At 38.1% G+C, this 15,615-nt stretch overlaps 1 pseudogene; it reads right to left on the minus strand.

Moving 5' to 3' along the window:
• Positions 1–1,451: 1,451 nt before the first annotated feature.
• LOC148734295 (adhesion G protein-coupled receptor L2-like) lies at positions 1,452–13,625 on the minus strand (annotated as a pseudogene).
• Between the last annotated feature and the right edge of the window lie 1,990 nt (positions 13,626–15,615).

Raw genomic sequence — 15,615 nt, forward strand, 5'->3', positions numbered from 1 at the left:
GGGTCCAAGCCTTCTCCACATGCTGACACTCTGTAATTTTTCAATGGATTTTGTACTGGTCAACTAAAGGACTATTTTCCCTTGTTAGTGTCACTATCTTACTTTCATGATACATTCATCATTCCTCGTTCCCATTTACACGGGGCAGATTTGACTCATAGACGTAAAGTGATTCACCCCATACTATATTACAGATATTCATAAACATTTAAACTGCGATTTTATGAAAAACTTGAGTTATAAGTCTCCCATTTTGGCTGCGAACGAGAATGGGTAAAAGATAACTAATTCTTGGATGTTGTAACTCCAAGTTTACTCATCAGAATTAATTTTTCTGCCCAGAATTGCGGGTTCTTATAGAACTTCACAGAAATTTCCTCCATGTATACTTAAATGGTAGTCTCAGGATTGCCAGTTATGACGACTGCTATGGCCGATGGTATTTTAGCTTTAATGGACAAATTCCCTCGCTCCATATCACCCCTAGAACGATTGACGGCGCGTTCGAAAAGAAAACCAGCAGAAACCACGATCTTCGTCGTCACCACCAGGTCACAGTAACAACATTCACAAGGGAAAGGAGCGAGTGGGATTCTGGGTTGGAAAGTGAGTTACGGGCCAAAGGGGTGCTGACGAGTACACAATAACACAAGCTGGCATTCAATGTCCCGGATCTTCGTTGAAGAGGTGTCAGCGGCTCAGCTGTAAGCATATCACACGTGATGAACAGGGCATTTTAGATATTTTAAAAAGAATTACCACTGGAACTCCCAAGAGAACTAGGTAGAAATTTCATGCTTGTGTAAGATTTAAAGCTTGAGAAATAAAATCCAGGAAAATAGTCAAATATCTGTTGAACATCGAGGATTCTATTATTTTCCAACAGGTAATTGGTGAGGCATGTTTCAAGGCTGTTTTCGGGCGTTGTAATTGAATATATAAAAGTGAATTTTCTTTAACTGTGAGCATTTCTTCCTGGTACATTTGGTGACTTACAAGTGATCTTGCTGGAATAAATTGGCCAGCTTTGCTGACCAAGTCATCGTGAAAGAAGGCATTTTCGTAACCTTAACTGATGTAAAATAGACGCTTTTCACAAATACTTTATCATTTTCTCAATTCTTTATAGCCCTGGTCAACGCTGGGTTTGCAAAATGGAACTGGACTGCACGGCCGAGAAATAACCCTCTCGGACAATATTTTTTTGTCAAGCATTGGTGATTTATGGTTATGAAGACGAACTCTACATTCTGATGATGTTGACCGTTTGCACTGTAAATTGCGCTAGTTGAATGAAAAGGAAAAGTGCAAGAGACTAGGTAGTGTATGGTTATACCCACGAGCGGAAACTAATTCAAGTGATGTAATACACTCGGGACTTACGGATTTGCATGCATATATATATATATATATATATATATATATATATATATATATATAGCGTGTATTTAATTTATTGTGATAATTATTTTCGGCATAACGGACATGAATAAACGTTTTTAACTTAACCGCGGTGTACTGCAGAGGCTGGGTTTACAAAATGGAACTGGGCTACACGGCCGAGAAATAGCCATCTCGGATAATATCTTTTTGTCGAGCATGGGGGATTTATGGTTATGAAGACGAACTCTACATTCTGTTGATGTAGACCGTACACACTGTAAATCGCGCTTGTTAAATGAAAAGGAACTTGAATGCCAGCGAATAGGTCATAAAATGGAGATCATCAACTGCTTTCTTGGTTCTTTGTGGCCAGCAGACGAATCCTTTGTGTTATCAGAGATAAACTGTGGAATAGATCAGAATGAGAGCTGTAAGGTAACCTTATAGTCCCCCTCGCAGCTGTTTTTAGTATCGTCACGCAACGCTCCTCCCCACAAACTGAGGAGCGTTGCGTGACGAGACTAGAAAACGGCTGCGTGGGAGACTAGTAATCTTACAAATTATATGCCGTTTAAGTTTTTCAACCTACAAGAAGAATTCGTCTCTTAAGTCTTACAGCAATCCGAAAGGTGTACATAGGTGACTCTGAACTACTGAATCCACTCATTTTAGTCTTTACTTTTAACTAAATTTTAAATCTTATTGAATTGGGGATACTAAATGACATTCACTGGCAGAGACAGTGACGATGACAGAGACAAGAGCTTAACAATTTCCCGACACACTGGTTTCTCTCTGTGTCTCCAAGCTGATTAGAACAACGCAGATCTGAGGAAAGCTAATAACTAACAAATAGTTCAATGATTATCACCTATCTCAGTTGGGCTTCTCTGTCTTCCTGCCTTCTGGTCAGTTACCAAGTTAACTGTTTCATGCAGCGTTGCACTCTTCTTGCACAACATGCTTATTAAAGGGTTTTTAACCTAGTGAAAAGAAATTAAAAGACTGAAAATCATGACTTCGAGCTACCGTGAACATCATATCCACATTTCGCCGATCAAAACCTGTTAGAGTAACTAGACGTACTGCTTCATCAAAGAGTATTTTGTTAGAAATACCTAAAGCTAAGACTGTTACGTTCCAGAATAGTTTCTACTCTAGAGCCTCAAGAACATTTAATACACTTCCAGAATACTTGAGGGTCAATACCCAATCTATCAATGTTTTTAAAACTAATTTGAAGAAATATTACTTAGATCTAACTTCAACTGTGTATGATCCTGCATTAATTCCACAAACTTTCAAAAGTGTCTGCATAAAATGTCATGAGTAGACCACTAACAGCATTACCAGCCAAACTCTGTTGCTAATTAACTATTTCTAATCACATAATTCCTACCACTCGATTCTAATTTGTAATTGTAATTTGTAATTTTTTTTTTTTTTTTTTTTCGATTGTGTAGGAGTCTCGTTTATGGAACGTCAGCTCTGTGAGATCTCTCCTGCCAAATTGTTTTTGGCGAAGCTTATAAATAAATAAATAAATAAAAATTGTCGTTCATTGCCGTCTATTGAAAAACATTGAATGTTATCTTTCCCACATTCTGAACAGAAGCCGTAAGGTATATATCTTCTTCAATAACAAAAACGTTGTTAACTATTCAGACTATAGACAATGTGGGATAGTCACTGAAAAGAGGAAAACCACTCACCGAATCGTCTAGAATGCAAAAGCTGACAAATATGAAAACTCCTTGTATTGAATTCAAAATGGCGAAGATATAGTGAAACCCATCTGTAGACGTAATGAATGTGAGAAAGCCAAAAGACCAAGTGACACCAAGAATTGGCAGCAACATTGCAAAACGTCTTAACCAGTCCTTCACTTGCTTGGCAGGCGTTACGTTATTTTTGGATTTTGTTACTCTGATTATTTGACGCAGCAACAAAATGAGAAGAACTGAGTTGATCTAAGTAGAAAATACAGAAGCAAGTAATTACGGAGAGGAAGAGATAAATGAATGAATAAATAAATAAATAAAACAAGATAAATGAAGTAGGATTTCAGTCAGCTCTCCCGACGCAATCGGCTTTTATGAGTACCCCACTGATTCAAAAATCCTTGTTTCAATTGGCCGTTTGTACTTTGTGATCAATAAATTATTTTTGGACGCTTTTCATCTCCGATTGAGCATGACAAAAGAGAGATTATTTTGACGTCCTCTTCGTGTTTCTTTGATCGTCCGGTGAAATTGAGGAGAACTACTATTCATGATATCTAATTCCTGTCCAGATAAAAATTCACATCAACCCCTGTTATCTTTCTCTTGAACATGAGATTCCTTTCCATTCCGTATCAAAATAAAATAATTAATTTGCAACTGATACTGACACAAGAGAAAGAGGAGTTTTAAGATTTCATTCATTCTCTATCATTGATTTGAAGATTTTTGTTCTTCATCTTGATCATGTTATGTTCGTCCGTTGTCGGCTAGGAATTTAGGGTTTTGTAAAGAAGGTAAAATCAGTGAGAATCGATCTATTTTCGATCACTGGTGTTATGTTGCAGATTGAGGCATGCATCTTGGCCAAGGAAAGTTAGGAAGAACGGAGGACGTAGTTTTATATTAAAACCTGGTTCGTAAATGAGACCTCACATGGACATTCACACAATCTTAGAAATACTGAGTTAAATTATTATGTCCCCAGACCCAGAACTGAGTCTGCAAAAGGGAGCCTACACTACAGAGGATCTGTTCTGTGGAACAGGATTCCCTGAGAGATTAGAAAACTGCCAAGTTTAAACGTTTTTAAAACTTCATTTCATGGGAAATATTTTTCTGATACACCGTTGTAACTTTTATTACCAACAATGTCAGTTTTTGTATTTTTAACATTATAGTTAATAGTTCCTTATTATTCACGATGTAAGTTTTGTATTTTTAATATTAAAGTCAATAGTTCCTTAGAGTATTTTAGTTTAGTTTAAACACGATTCCTAGGGAGACCATGTAAAATGATACGACTTCGTGTATAGATAAAGAGTATTAAAAAAAAAAAAATCTGAAATAAATTGCATTTGTTATGCCGGAGCAGGTTGGCAACAGAGTCTACTCACAGACATGATTATTGCAACTGGAGCAACAAACGCCCAATGAATAAGCCAATGATCTGTTGTAAGCCAACAGTTATCGGCTGCATAGGCCCTGGGTCCAGCTACTGTCAGAGAAACGGCCACTATAGGAATTGGTGCACCTGAAACGATCAGAAACGAAGATATTAGTGAACACGTGACTACCTCGTCACCCTCGATCATCCGAGTTATTTATGTAATTGTGCAAAGACTTTGTCTCTCGTCATATCAATAGGCTGTGGAGGCGAGCAAGGCTTTGCTCAAACAAATCTCTCTTACCCCATCCCAGAGCATAAAACCATTTCTTTTTGGAGGCCAGAATTTCTTGCCGTTCAACTTTTAATACCAGGAAGTACAGGATAACACCATGACACAGCATCCAGAAAAACACGGATAGTTGGAAGTAATGGAGCAACACTGCAGTAGTTGTGCATAACTCCTGTGGATTAGAAAAAATATATTTTTGACGTGTCAGATGATATAAATATATCATCAGGACTTGTCTCATATAATTCCAGGTAAGACTTCTTTGATATTTCATCTTTGGTCTGCTTACAATTTTTTTTTTAACTTAATCTAAATTTTCATTCAGCACCTTTGATTTAATTGTATGGATTATCCTATAGTTTAAGGAAGCCTATACTTTTATAAGCCCCCGGCTTCTAATGGGCTTCCTTGCTATTAGCTCTTCAGTTCCTTTGATTTTGAAGTTAATTTAGTTAGAATAGTTCTTTTTATCTTTGATGTATCATAAATTTTGTATTTGGTCAATTTTTTTCTGGTAATGGCAAATAAAATTAATGAATGAATGAATGAATGAACATATCACGTACTCGTACGTGTAAAGTCCTAACAATGTCGCTTGTGTACAACACCTAATCACTCCTTGCGTGATCAGGTACAACACCTAATCACTTCATGCGTGATGAAGTTTGCTATTTTCAGACGAAACACGTAGGAAATTAAAACAATATTTTAGTCTTCACTGTGCTATTGAGCTCAAAATCTTTAATATTTCTGAATCCGAAAAACAGCATTTGCGACTTTGCTTTTGGGCTAAGGGTAAAGCTGTATAATATTGTTTTTGCAAATTCTTTTACAAGGAGCCTTCTACACTTTTACTGATTTTCAGTGAAATGTCTAATGAGGCTTTGAACTCCCTCGTTTGAAAGGTGAAAATTTAAATTTGTATTTCTGCTTTTAGTCTTGGCCAAAGCTGTATATCATAAAATATGCAAATTTTCCAGGGATATGTCGAAATTTCTAGCAGACTCAATGATAACTATATGATTACCTTTGACTTTCCTATTTCGTCCGCCAGGATTATGAAAACGTATGACACAGCATGGGCAACAAAAAATTGAAGTAACATCATTGTTCTGAAACTTTTCACTTTTTTCCAGCACACGAGGAATATTACACACGTGAGCACCAAAAAGAACAGCGAGCATGCGCAGCCTATCGTGGAAATATGTTTGAGATGCAGCTGATTACGAGTTGTCACCTGAAAGGGATTTTGGACAAAAAATTAACGAAAAGAACCTTTTTCAGGAATTAAACAATAACAAAAACACACCTGACAGTTTTTTTCAAAGATAAAGAAGTTTGCAGGGGAGTTCCTGAAGTCTTCACCGTGTTACAATAGAAAATTTTAAAGGCAAAGAAATGTTTAAACTGGAATACTTATCTGATATTGGTAATCGGTAAACGGACATTGAGTGGTGATAGTTGGATTAAAGATTTGTGAAGACACAAGCAACTCACCGGTTTGTTGTTCATTAAGACTGCAAAGATGGTTAAGTGATTACACTCGCAAGTGGTAACACGCGAGTTTGACTCACGATCAACGCGCACACACCCACGCGTCAGCCACGTCCTCTGTGATTGGCCGATCTCCCAGAACACGCACTGTCCAATCAAATCATGACGCTATGAAGAATACATTACGAGTAAGAGAGTTTTTACACTGTCACTTACAGTATGCCTGAGACTAACTCGTGTATCATTTGCTGCTTACTTCACGTATATTCATACCCAGATGGGTCGGGTGTAACTGAATTCATCAATGCAAACACTTTGATGTCTCACATACGAAAATGAATCGCATTTGATCCATTCTGTAGATATTTCCAATTTGCAAAAAACTAATAAACGGAGTTGAATAAGAAGCCTCTGCAAAACAATACCATATTTTCAGCGTCTTTGTTCGAGACAAACGTTTCCTACGCAGTTCAGAAAACATGCTGACAAACATGTTGTTTTTTTCGTGACAACTTTGTCCTGAAACACCATGTGTATGTAACTAAGCCAAGGCCCGACAAAGTACTATCTAAAAGAGGATTGCTAAGTAAAGTTTAAGACACATAAATTCTAGAGACTTAAAACGATACCTTGTAGGTGTGATTAAAAGCCAGTTTGATAGGTTTATTCAGTGGACCAACCGGGCCATGATTGTGTATTGTGACAGACATAATACTTGAGCCGCTCCTCTGAAGCCTTCCTCCGCTTCACTGATTATTACTGGATTCTTTTGTTGGAAGTCTAAGAATATTCTGTAGTGTTCTGTAAACAATGGTCGACATGCGAGTTTCCAAAGTGTTTGAGAAGACTGAGCCAGGAACCAGGAGTGTAGCACCATAATGAGAGAAATCAATCATCAACTGGGAAATGAGATGAAATACGCAAATTCATTTTTATTCAATGGTAACCGTGCAAACTAGTAAGACTTGACCGCAAAACTGTTTTGTCTGTGCAAAAGACAAAAACAAAAACGAGAGCAACAATAACAAAATTATGAATGGCTTTCTTCTCCAATATATGGCGGCATCAAGACATCTACAACTAGAACTCCCTTTTGCGTGAGGGATGAAACAATACCCATACCCTTCAAAGAGCAATTTCCTACTTTTAAAAATTCGCTTTAGGAAGAAGGTTAAGGTTTGGGTTCCTGTTTTTCCCGGAAAGTCGGCCAAAATACATGTTCGTTTTCTTTGCGTACATTAACTTAGATTAATTAACCTTTTCAGCATTACATTCCCACATTCGCCCACCGCCTCCCGGTTAGCGCAATTGGTTAGAGCGCCGGATTATGTTGTGCTGGAGGTTGACCAATACTCATGGTCTTAAAATAACTGAGGAGAATTTGCTACCTTTCTATAATATCAAGAAATGGATATATATTCTAGTCTTCTAGGATAAGGACGAACAAACCGTAGGCCCTGTCTCCTGCAGGGTAAGGGGTAGGAGACGTTAATTTTCCACGCACGAGATAACTGTGTGATGGATATCTTCCCCTGGGGTGGGATGGGTGGGTGTTATTGTTTCACAGGGCCCCATTTAAACCAGCTACCTTGCTGAACTGGGCTACCCTGTATAAATATTCGTAAATACAAAATAATACAAATACAAATACGAACTCTAATGATATCAAAGGTTCTAATTTTCATCTGTCAAAATGAAGTAGGAAACTTTACGATTTCAATTAGCATTGGGTGAAGGATTGTTACGCAAAATGAAACAGAGGAACAGAAAACAGAATTTTTCTCTGATCGATCGATGACTTACGTCAAGGTTTGCTTTCAGGCGATCAGCTCTAACAGCGATGTTTTCGGTTAATATCACCAAGTTGGTTGAGTTAATTGAGTTTTCAAGATAACTCATAATCTGCGAACCAAAGTCGTCCATAGCTGCCAGAAGAATGTCGGTGATGTTTTGCCTTTCCTGGAGAAAAATAAGTGTATTATTGACGTTGTACTTAACGTAAGAACAGACCACCCGAGGGGAGTTTGCAAAACCATTTCTTCTCTTGAATTTAGTGGCCAGCTGGTTTTATCGCAGCCAAATACACCCATCGATACATGATTAGGCTCCAATTCACTGTCTGTCATAATTTCTGTTCCTACCAGGACTCACAAAGGGTTACACTGAAGTCAAAACTTCAAAATTCCTAAACCGATTTAAATTATCAATACCTCTTGCAGGAGAAGCCACGTTTCCACATTTCCTTCAGCCAATAAATTACTTGCTATTTGCACGATATTCCTTTGGTCAGACGTTGTGTTAATGGCAGCGTTGTTTTCCCAGGAATTATACCTCATAATTTGTAGCAACACGTCCACCGAATAAGACAATTCGTCTGCGTTGAGTTTCAGTTGTTCTCCTGACTTGGTCAGGTTTACAAAGTTTGAGATGAACGCACTTAGGTTGGTGGAGTGGTTACCACTTAGAATAGCCTCAGCCTGGTTAGAAAATGATTAACAAAGGTAAATCAAGAAATATATCAAAAAATCTCCTTCGTTTTGGCCTTTTGTTGTTTACGAGCGCTCTCCGTTTTTGATAGTCGTTCTTTCTTCGCTACAAAATGGTTAGGAGTTGTTTGAAGGAAGCTGACGTTGTTTGTGAACGAGAGTTAATGACATTTCATGGGTAAGTTTACTTTAGGATGATTTGCAGGCTTTTTATCATCTACAGTAGAGAAAAACTATCTGTTTCTAAAGAGATCAAATTGTTAAATCCTAGGAATTTGACGAATCCATGCAAAATGGTGGCATCACCGTTATCGTTATCTCCGAAACCTTCCGATTTTTGTAACGTTATAGCCCGCAAAACCGGAACCAGCGGATGCTTTTAAAAAGTTATATGCAGCCCTGCTAAAAGACGAAACTGGTGGGCAAGGATAGTAAAGGGAACTCCAACACTTTTCTTTTAACAAGCGTAAAGCTCCTCAGAGAGGTTAACTGACGACGCAACCAAAGAAGCTGTTTACATTCTTAAACGCTGCATAATTTACTATAATGCACTTTTCTTAGCAACAATCCGTACTTGTAAAAATAAGGAAAGCATTTCTAAATATTCGTGCAAGTGTGATTACGTGATCAAAGGCGTAGGTCTCGGCTTTTTCAGACGGTTGATCCTTAGGTCGTTACCTTCTTAACGTCAACTTGGGAGCATTGGTTTGGACGTTGTTAATTAACTAACACCTGCTGCGGTGAACATATCCTACATTTGTTAGACATTATGTTTCTTCCATTAGTCGTACCTCTAGTTTTAGAGCAGAAATTCTGTTGTTTGAAGGCACTTCATGCGCAGTCCTTGATGTTGACCCTTTTGGGGTAACTGCTGATTCATACTTCGTTGAAATTGGTTGCTGTGTTATAACTGTTGATTTGTACTTCGTTGATGTTGGTTGTTGTGTGGTTTCTGTTGATTCTGCATAATTCGTTGATTTTGGTTGTTGTGTGGTAACTGTTGATCCATACTTCTTTGATGATGGTTGCGGTGTTGTAACTGTTCTTTCGTGCTGTGGGAGATTGCTACCTGCATGAATATAAAACCGAATAGTTGTAGCAATCATCACCGTCTGAATTTAATGTTACCTAGAATAATTGAGATACAGCATGAATGAAGGAAAGAAAATCCACTTAACATCGGGAATCCAAAACGATCATCGCTGATTTTGACTGTAGTTGAGTGAACATTACATATTTTAGACCGTAATCGTCACGTCTCGCCTTAAGAGACTCTGTGACAGACCATTACGTGACGGCGTGAAATAAATTTACCGCGTATCAAGTCTTCTAGTCTCCCTCGCAGCCGTTTTTAGGATGTCGCGCAATGCTCCCCCCGTTCTTTTTGTGGGGAGCGTTGCGTGACATCCGAAAAAACGGCTGCGAGGGAGACTACAAGTCTTCCCGTTCGAATTTTGTCCGCAAGTTGGAAGCGGCTTTCTTTTCTGGCGACCCTCAGTGAATTAATGATCTCTTTCAAATGATGTTACTAACATATATATATCGTTCTAATTTATATCCTTACAAAAACACTGCAACAATATTGACTGACATATATTCATTTCATATAGAATGATATTGTGGGACTGGATGGAATCTAGTGTATAAAATCATAGTTAGTAGAGGGGACTACTAACTATGGTAAAATTAATCTTTTATGAGTACCTCCTATTGAAAACGAGAGGGGAGAGGTAAATCTGTTACTTTGTAGTTTAGATTTCTTTAATATGGAATCATTTGGACCTGGCCTTTTTATCAGCTAAACTGTTTGAATTTTCTGTAATTTACCAGCACTCTGTTAACGTAAAAGCATAGGAAAGGCTTCATTCTTCCGCAATTAACAAGAACTTAGGTACCCGTTCCTGGCTCAAGGGAAAAAAAACTGAAATTACCGTCTTTCATCTTGCAGCACTTGAACTTGTCAATACAGTTGAGTTTATTGCAGTTACTTTTGTAGAAACCGGTCATGTAATAACCTTCCCTGTGGCATCTGCTCCAACCTCTGTTGTTGAATGATTCAGCAACATCTTCAACGTAACAGTCTTCATAACCGCTGGGACGATGCTGTGGTTGGCAACATTCTACCCCAGCTATGTTATTCAAATACGCGGGAGGACCCTTATCGAGTCTGAGGCCACTCATGTAAAAGCCATCAGGACACAGGGCCCACACATCAAATCTGATCAGTAGAAAAGAAGGCAGGAATCAACATGGTCTAAACAACTGTGTTTACATACTCTCATCTAAACTGGTCTGTCGACCAATGACAGCGCGCCTGTATGTCAGTTACTTTATAACACAGCAACAGTTGTCACCACAGCTATTCAAATTGATTAAAATTTAGTTTCGACGGCGTGGCATGTAGGAACAGACTAGCTCACCTATCCAAAGTAAGTGACCAGTCTACACGTGAACAGTTTGCAGGTTGACCGACAAATTGAGGCTCCACAGCTCCACAGCATTCCCCTTCTTGTAGATTTCCAACCCTTTCCGCGTCTTCTCCTCCATAAAGAGTTCTCTGAAATCCCTTGAGGTACTTGCGATTATTAGGACACACAGACCATTCAGTAGTTTCCAATATATCCCACCAGTCAGCTGTGTTGCACTTCTTCTGACCTGAAGATCGGCGGGCCAAGGTGAACATCAGCATGAAACTGATAATTGGGGTAATGTTCACAAACTGCATCCTACTCCCTCTTTACTGCTTTGTTTCCACTACGACTAGAAAGGAAGAGTGTCGTATAAAACGATTAAACGCATAGATAAGAACTGTGATTCAACTCAACCATTTATTATTTTTCCGACACGAGGTCGCGTAAAAATCGCATGACCAAATGACCTCTTTACTATATCTGTACAATAAGACATCAAAGTCTTCTGAACAAGTGGCGAGGATATCTGTATTACTTTGGGGAGAATGACGTATTAGTAGATAGAGCCGGAGAGCGAAAAGTAAAGCTCTGTTGACAGTTAGGTTATAGTGAGCTCAAGAAGACAAAAACCGGTGTGGGAGATTGAAAGAATTGCCATCCAGGACGTTTCATCACCTAAAAACGTCATTGAAGTTTCATTTAAAACGTTAGTACCCCACCTCTGTTATTTACATATATATATCTATATATATATAGATATATATATGAAGTGTGGAACGTAGATTTTCGTAAAACAGTGCTCAATACATTAATGTAGAGCGAAGTATATGTTTGAGGAGGAAAGAAACAAATAAACTACGCTTTCATCCAGACAAGCCTGTTTCGTGGTTGCCCACTCGTCATTTTAAAATCCCCTGATGAAGGGGGAACCACGAAACAGGTCTGTAGGGATGTATATGTAGTTGTTTCTTTCTGCCTACCACACATTGTATCCGCTCTACTATTTGTATCGAGCACTGTTTCACGGACATCAAGTTTAATCCCCCTATATCGTACAGTATATATATATTTTGGCAGGAAAAAGACAAATAAACTACAAGTTCAATCCATATACATATATATATATATACATACATATATATACATACATATATATACATACATATATATACATACATACATACAGTTGTAGTTAAAAGTGGGCCTTCCTTTTTTAATGCTTGCCGCATTGCTTCTTTGCAATTGGTTACGCCACTCATATTAACATATTTAGTATTCTTATCTCTTAGTTTTTAGGGTTTCTTTCTTGTATTTTGTCCATTGCTTTCTTTGTAATTAGTTTTTTTGTTATCTTTTCATTAGCACTAGTTCATTAGTCGTTATCTGTAATTACGTAATCATTAGCACTTCGATCCTATATAATGCTCTTTTTTTATTTCAAAAGTTGTAACGAATAACTGAAGAAATTCTCTTACCGAAACGTTTTTTGTTAAAAGTTTTTATATTTTTTACGTCAGAAGTTGTCCATCCTCGCAATTTTTTAAACTTCCTACATATACATACTCCACTGTCAATGTCACTGTCATCGCTCTATATATATATATATATATATATATATATATATAGAGCGATGTATATATTGTGGGGGGAAAAGACAAATAAACTACAAGTGTAACGTTTTGCCAGTGACAGTGGAGTATGTTTATCGTGTACGATTCATGTTAGCTGTAGAGGTATTTTAGGCGTGCTCGTAGATATGATGAATCATCAGGGGCTACCAGGCTATTTAAGATTTTGTAAGTTATGCAAGAGCCACTCGAAGGTATCGCTTTGGCTTTGAACTTTGCTTTATTGTTTATTCACTGCTGTATTTGAAAAATGTCATGCTCGCTGTATCCCACACAATAAACGAGATGCCCGCTCCTGATGCTAAGTTTGTATTTATTAAGATTAGTTACAAAATATTTTATAATCGTTTCAGAGTGGATCAGATCAGAGTAAAGTAGTCTGAATGGGTTTGTCAAAATTGCAGTATGTCGTAAACATGGGGAAAGTGATGTCAAAAACGATTAATATATTTCCCCAAAAAGATTCAAGACAGCTAAAAACCTACAACATGTAAGAATGCCGAAAACGTAATGTCAAAGTAGTGTAAAAAACTCAACTGAACATCTAAAACAATAAATTGGTAAAAATCAGACAATTGTTTTTATAGCGTGACATGACCGCAACATTATCATAATGAGCGAGAAGATAAATAGCTTACCTCGGTGAAGGATAACCAAAAGATAACATAAACGTTCTCAAATGGTAGCTGACTCTGTCTATGATCGAAGCGGTTCCGAGATAACTTATCACTATGGTCGTAGCAAGTAGTTTTTATTTCAAACGGAAACGTGACTATCCTTTCAGTGGGTTGAGAGAGAAAAGTGAATTCTCCGAAAAAAGGGAGGTTTAGTCGGTCAAGCATGTAATTTGCTTCCCATCACGTATTGGTTTCCGGCAAAGACACACTAAGCATAATTTGTGTATTTGCACGCAAGGTAAGCACCTGTAGACAACTAACCATTTAGTTCGGCACTCAGTCTGTAGCTGAGGTGTGATAAGCACCCTATTCTTATGTAAAATAGTTTTTAAAAAGCCACCTTGGTTTTGAAGAAAGTAATTGTAACGGCATTTATTTGAAATACTCTCTTAAAACAACTTCAAGGAGAGACTAAGGCATATTGATCGGCTTAGGAACACCTACGTCAATACCAAAAGAGGAACTTGGATACATTGCCCTCAAGCACTTGCTAAGTAATTTTGTGGCGCGGCATTTATATATATATTCAGTTTATCTGAGGTAAATAAGTTAAAATCCACCTTCAGCTCCGGTTTTAAAGAAGCTGGCTAATTATTGTTCTGACCTTGGACTCCTTTCTTTTAGCATTATGATGATATAGGCTTTAACAATTATAATAGCATGGAAGAAGGACGATACACGTCATCGCCCATTGTAAACATCTGAAAAGGAAGTCGTATGAGATGCTATTTTCAAACAGGATGTTTATCTTGAGCGATTGACCAATAGACTGAATGGAAAACAAAAAGGAACGAACATAACGACCTTTTCAAACTTTAATACCTTCGTGATTCCGATCGATCAGCTAACAACGCGATATTGACGACAACTGTACAAAAGTAATATCAATCATATGTCACGCAACGACCATCATGAAATCTAACTGACAGCTTAATATTGTTTGTTAATATTTGTTTGCTAATATTGTTTATTGAAGACAGCTAGTCGGCTGAAAAAAATTCTCATCCGTAGTCAATGATGTAGTCTCCCTCGCAGCCGTTTTTGAGGGGGAGAAGCGTTGCGTGACGAGACTAAAAACGGCTGCGAGAGAGACTATCAATGATGAGGCCGCCAAGTTAAGTCGGTCAAGTCAGGCTAACATAGGTTCTTACATGACGTATGATGTGCGATGTCAGGAGAAAGAAAAAAAACCTGCATGGACTCCTTTAATGACCATCGTGATCACGGAATGCGGCAATTAATAAATACGCGCCTTTAAATTATTTGAATTTATAATTAAGGTCGCTTGTGGCCCGAAGGGCACATCGCACGTGAATAGGTTCGTATCAAACAGGATGTCATGTTGCGTATTTCAGACTACCAGCTGAAATGAGTTCGCATCCGGAGTTAATAGAGAGCTTAAGCACCAGACGTTCTTCACAACACGAACGGCAGAGAAGCCTCGTAAGACTGGATCGAGGCCTTCGTTCTTGGCGCGAATTAGGAAGGTTAAGCAGTCGACGTTTTTCAGACACGGACTTCGACCCGTGTTAACATGTCTTTGTTAAAAGGTGCTAGAGATATGACCTTAATAAGCATGGGAATAAGTTTCTTTACCCCACTCTCTTAAAGTGCTACTGAAACGAAATTTTCGTATCTGAAATATTTGCTCTAACTTGTAGTTTTGAATATGCTGATCATTATGAGATAATTTGCTTTGGCCAAAAAGAAGCGAAAGATATCTTTTTTAACCACTCAAATCAAAAATTTTACACAAAACCATGTCCGGGCCCTGGTACCGAGCGAAATGGATTGATGACGTCACTGGTTGTGTTCAGTCCGATAGCGTGGTTTATTTCACTCACTGTTTGTTTGTATTCGGGGGCGAAGGAGATAGCAGACATTGAAGTTTTGTCAAGTGAATCTTCTTCTGAACGAAGCGAAGTTGTCTCCAGTAGCGAAGAGGAAGATGGTGGCGTAAAATGGGGTTGACAGGCCTACACGACTCCCAAGCGTGTGTTTAGAGTAGCCTATTCAAAGTTTAGCCCTCACGATTATGTCTTTGAGCGACCGCCCTCTTTTGTAAGCTACGAGCGGCGGATTTTTGTATAGTTCGCTCAGTAGTGGTTGTGTTTCTATTAAATGCCAGTTTTTCAT

The sequence above is a fragment of the Stylophora pistillata genome, chromosome 3, assembly GCF_964205215.1.
Source record: "Stylophora pistillata chromosome 3, jaStyPist1.2, whole genome shotgun sequence".
NCBI lineage: Eukaryota > Metazoa > Cnidaria > Anthozoa > Scleractinia > Pocilloporidae > Stylophora > Stylophora pistillata.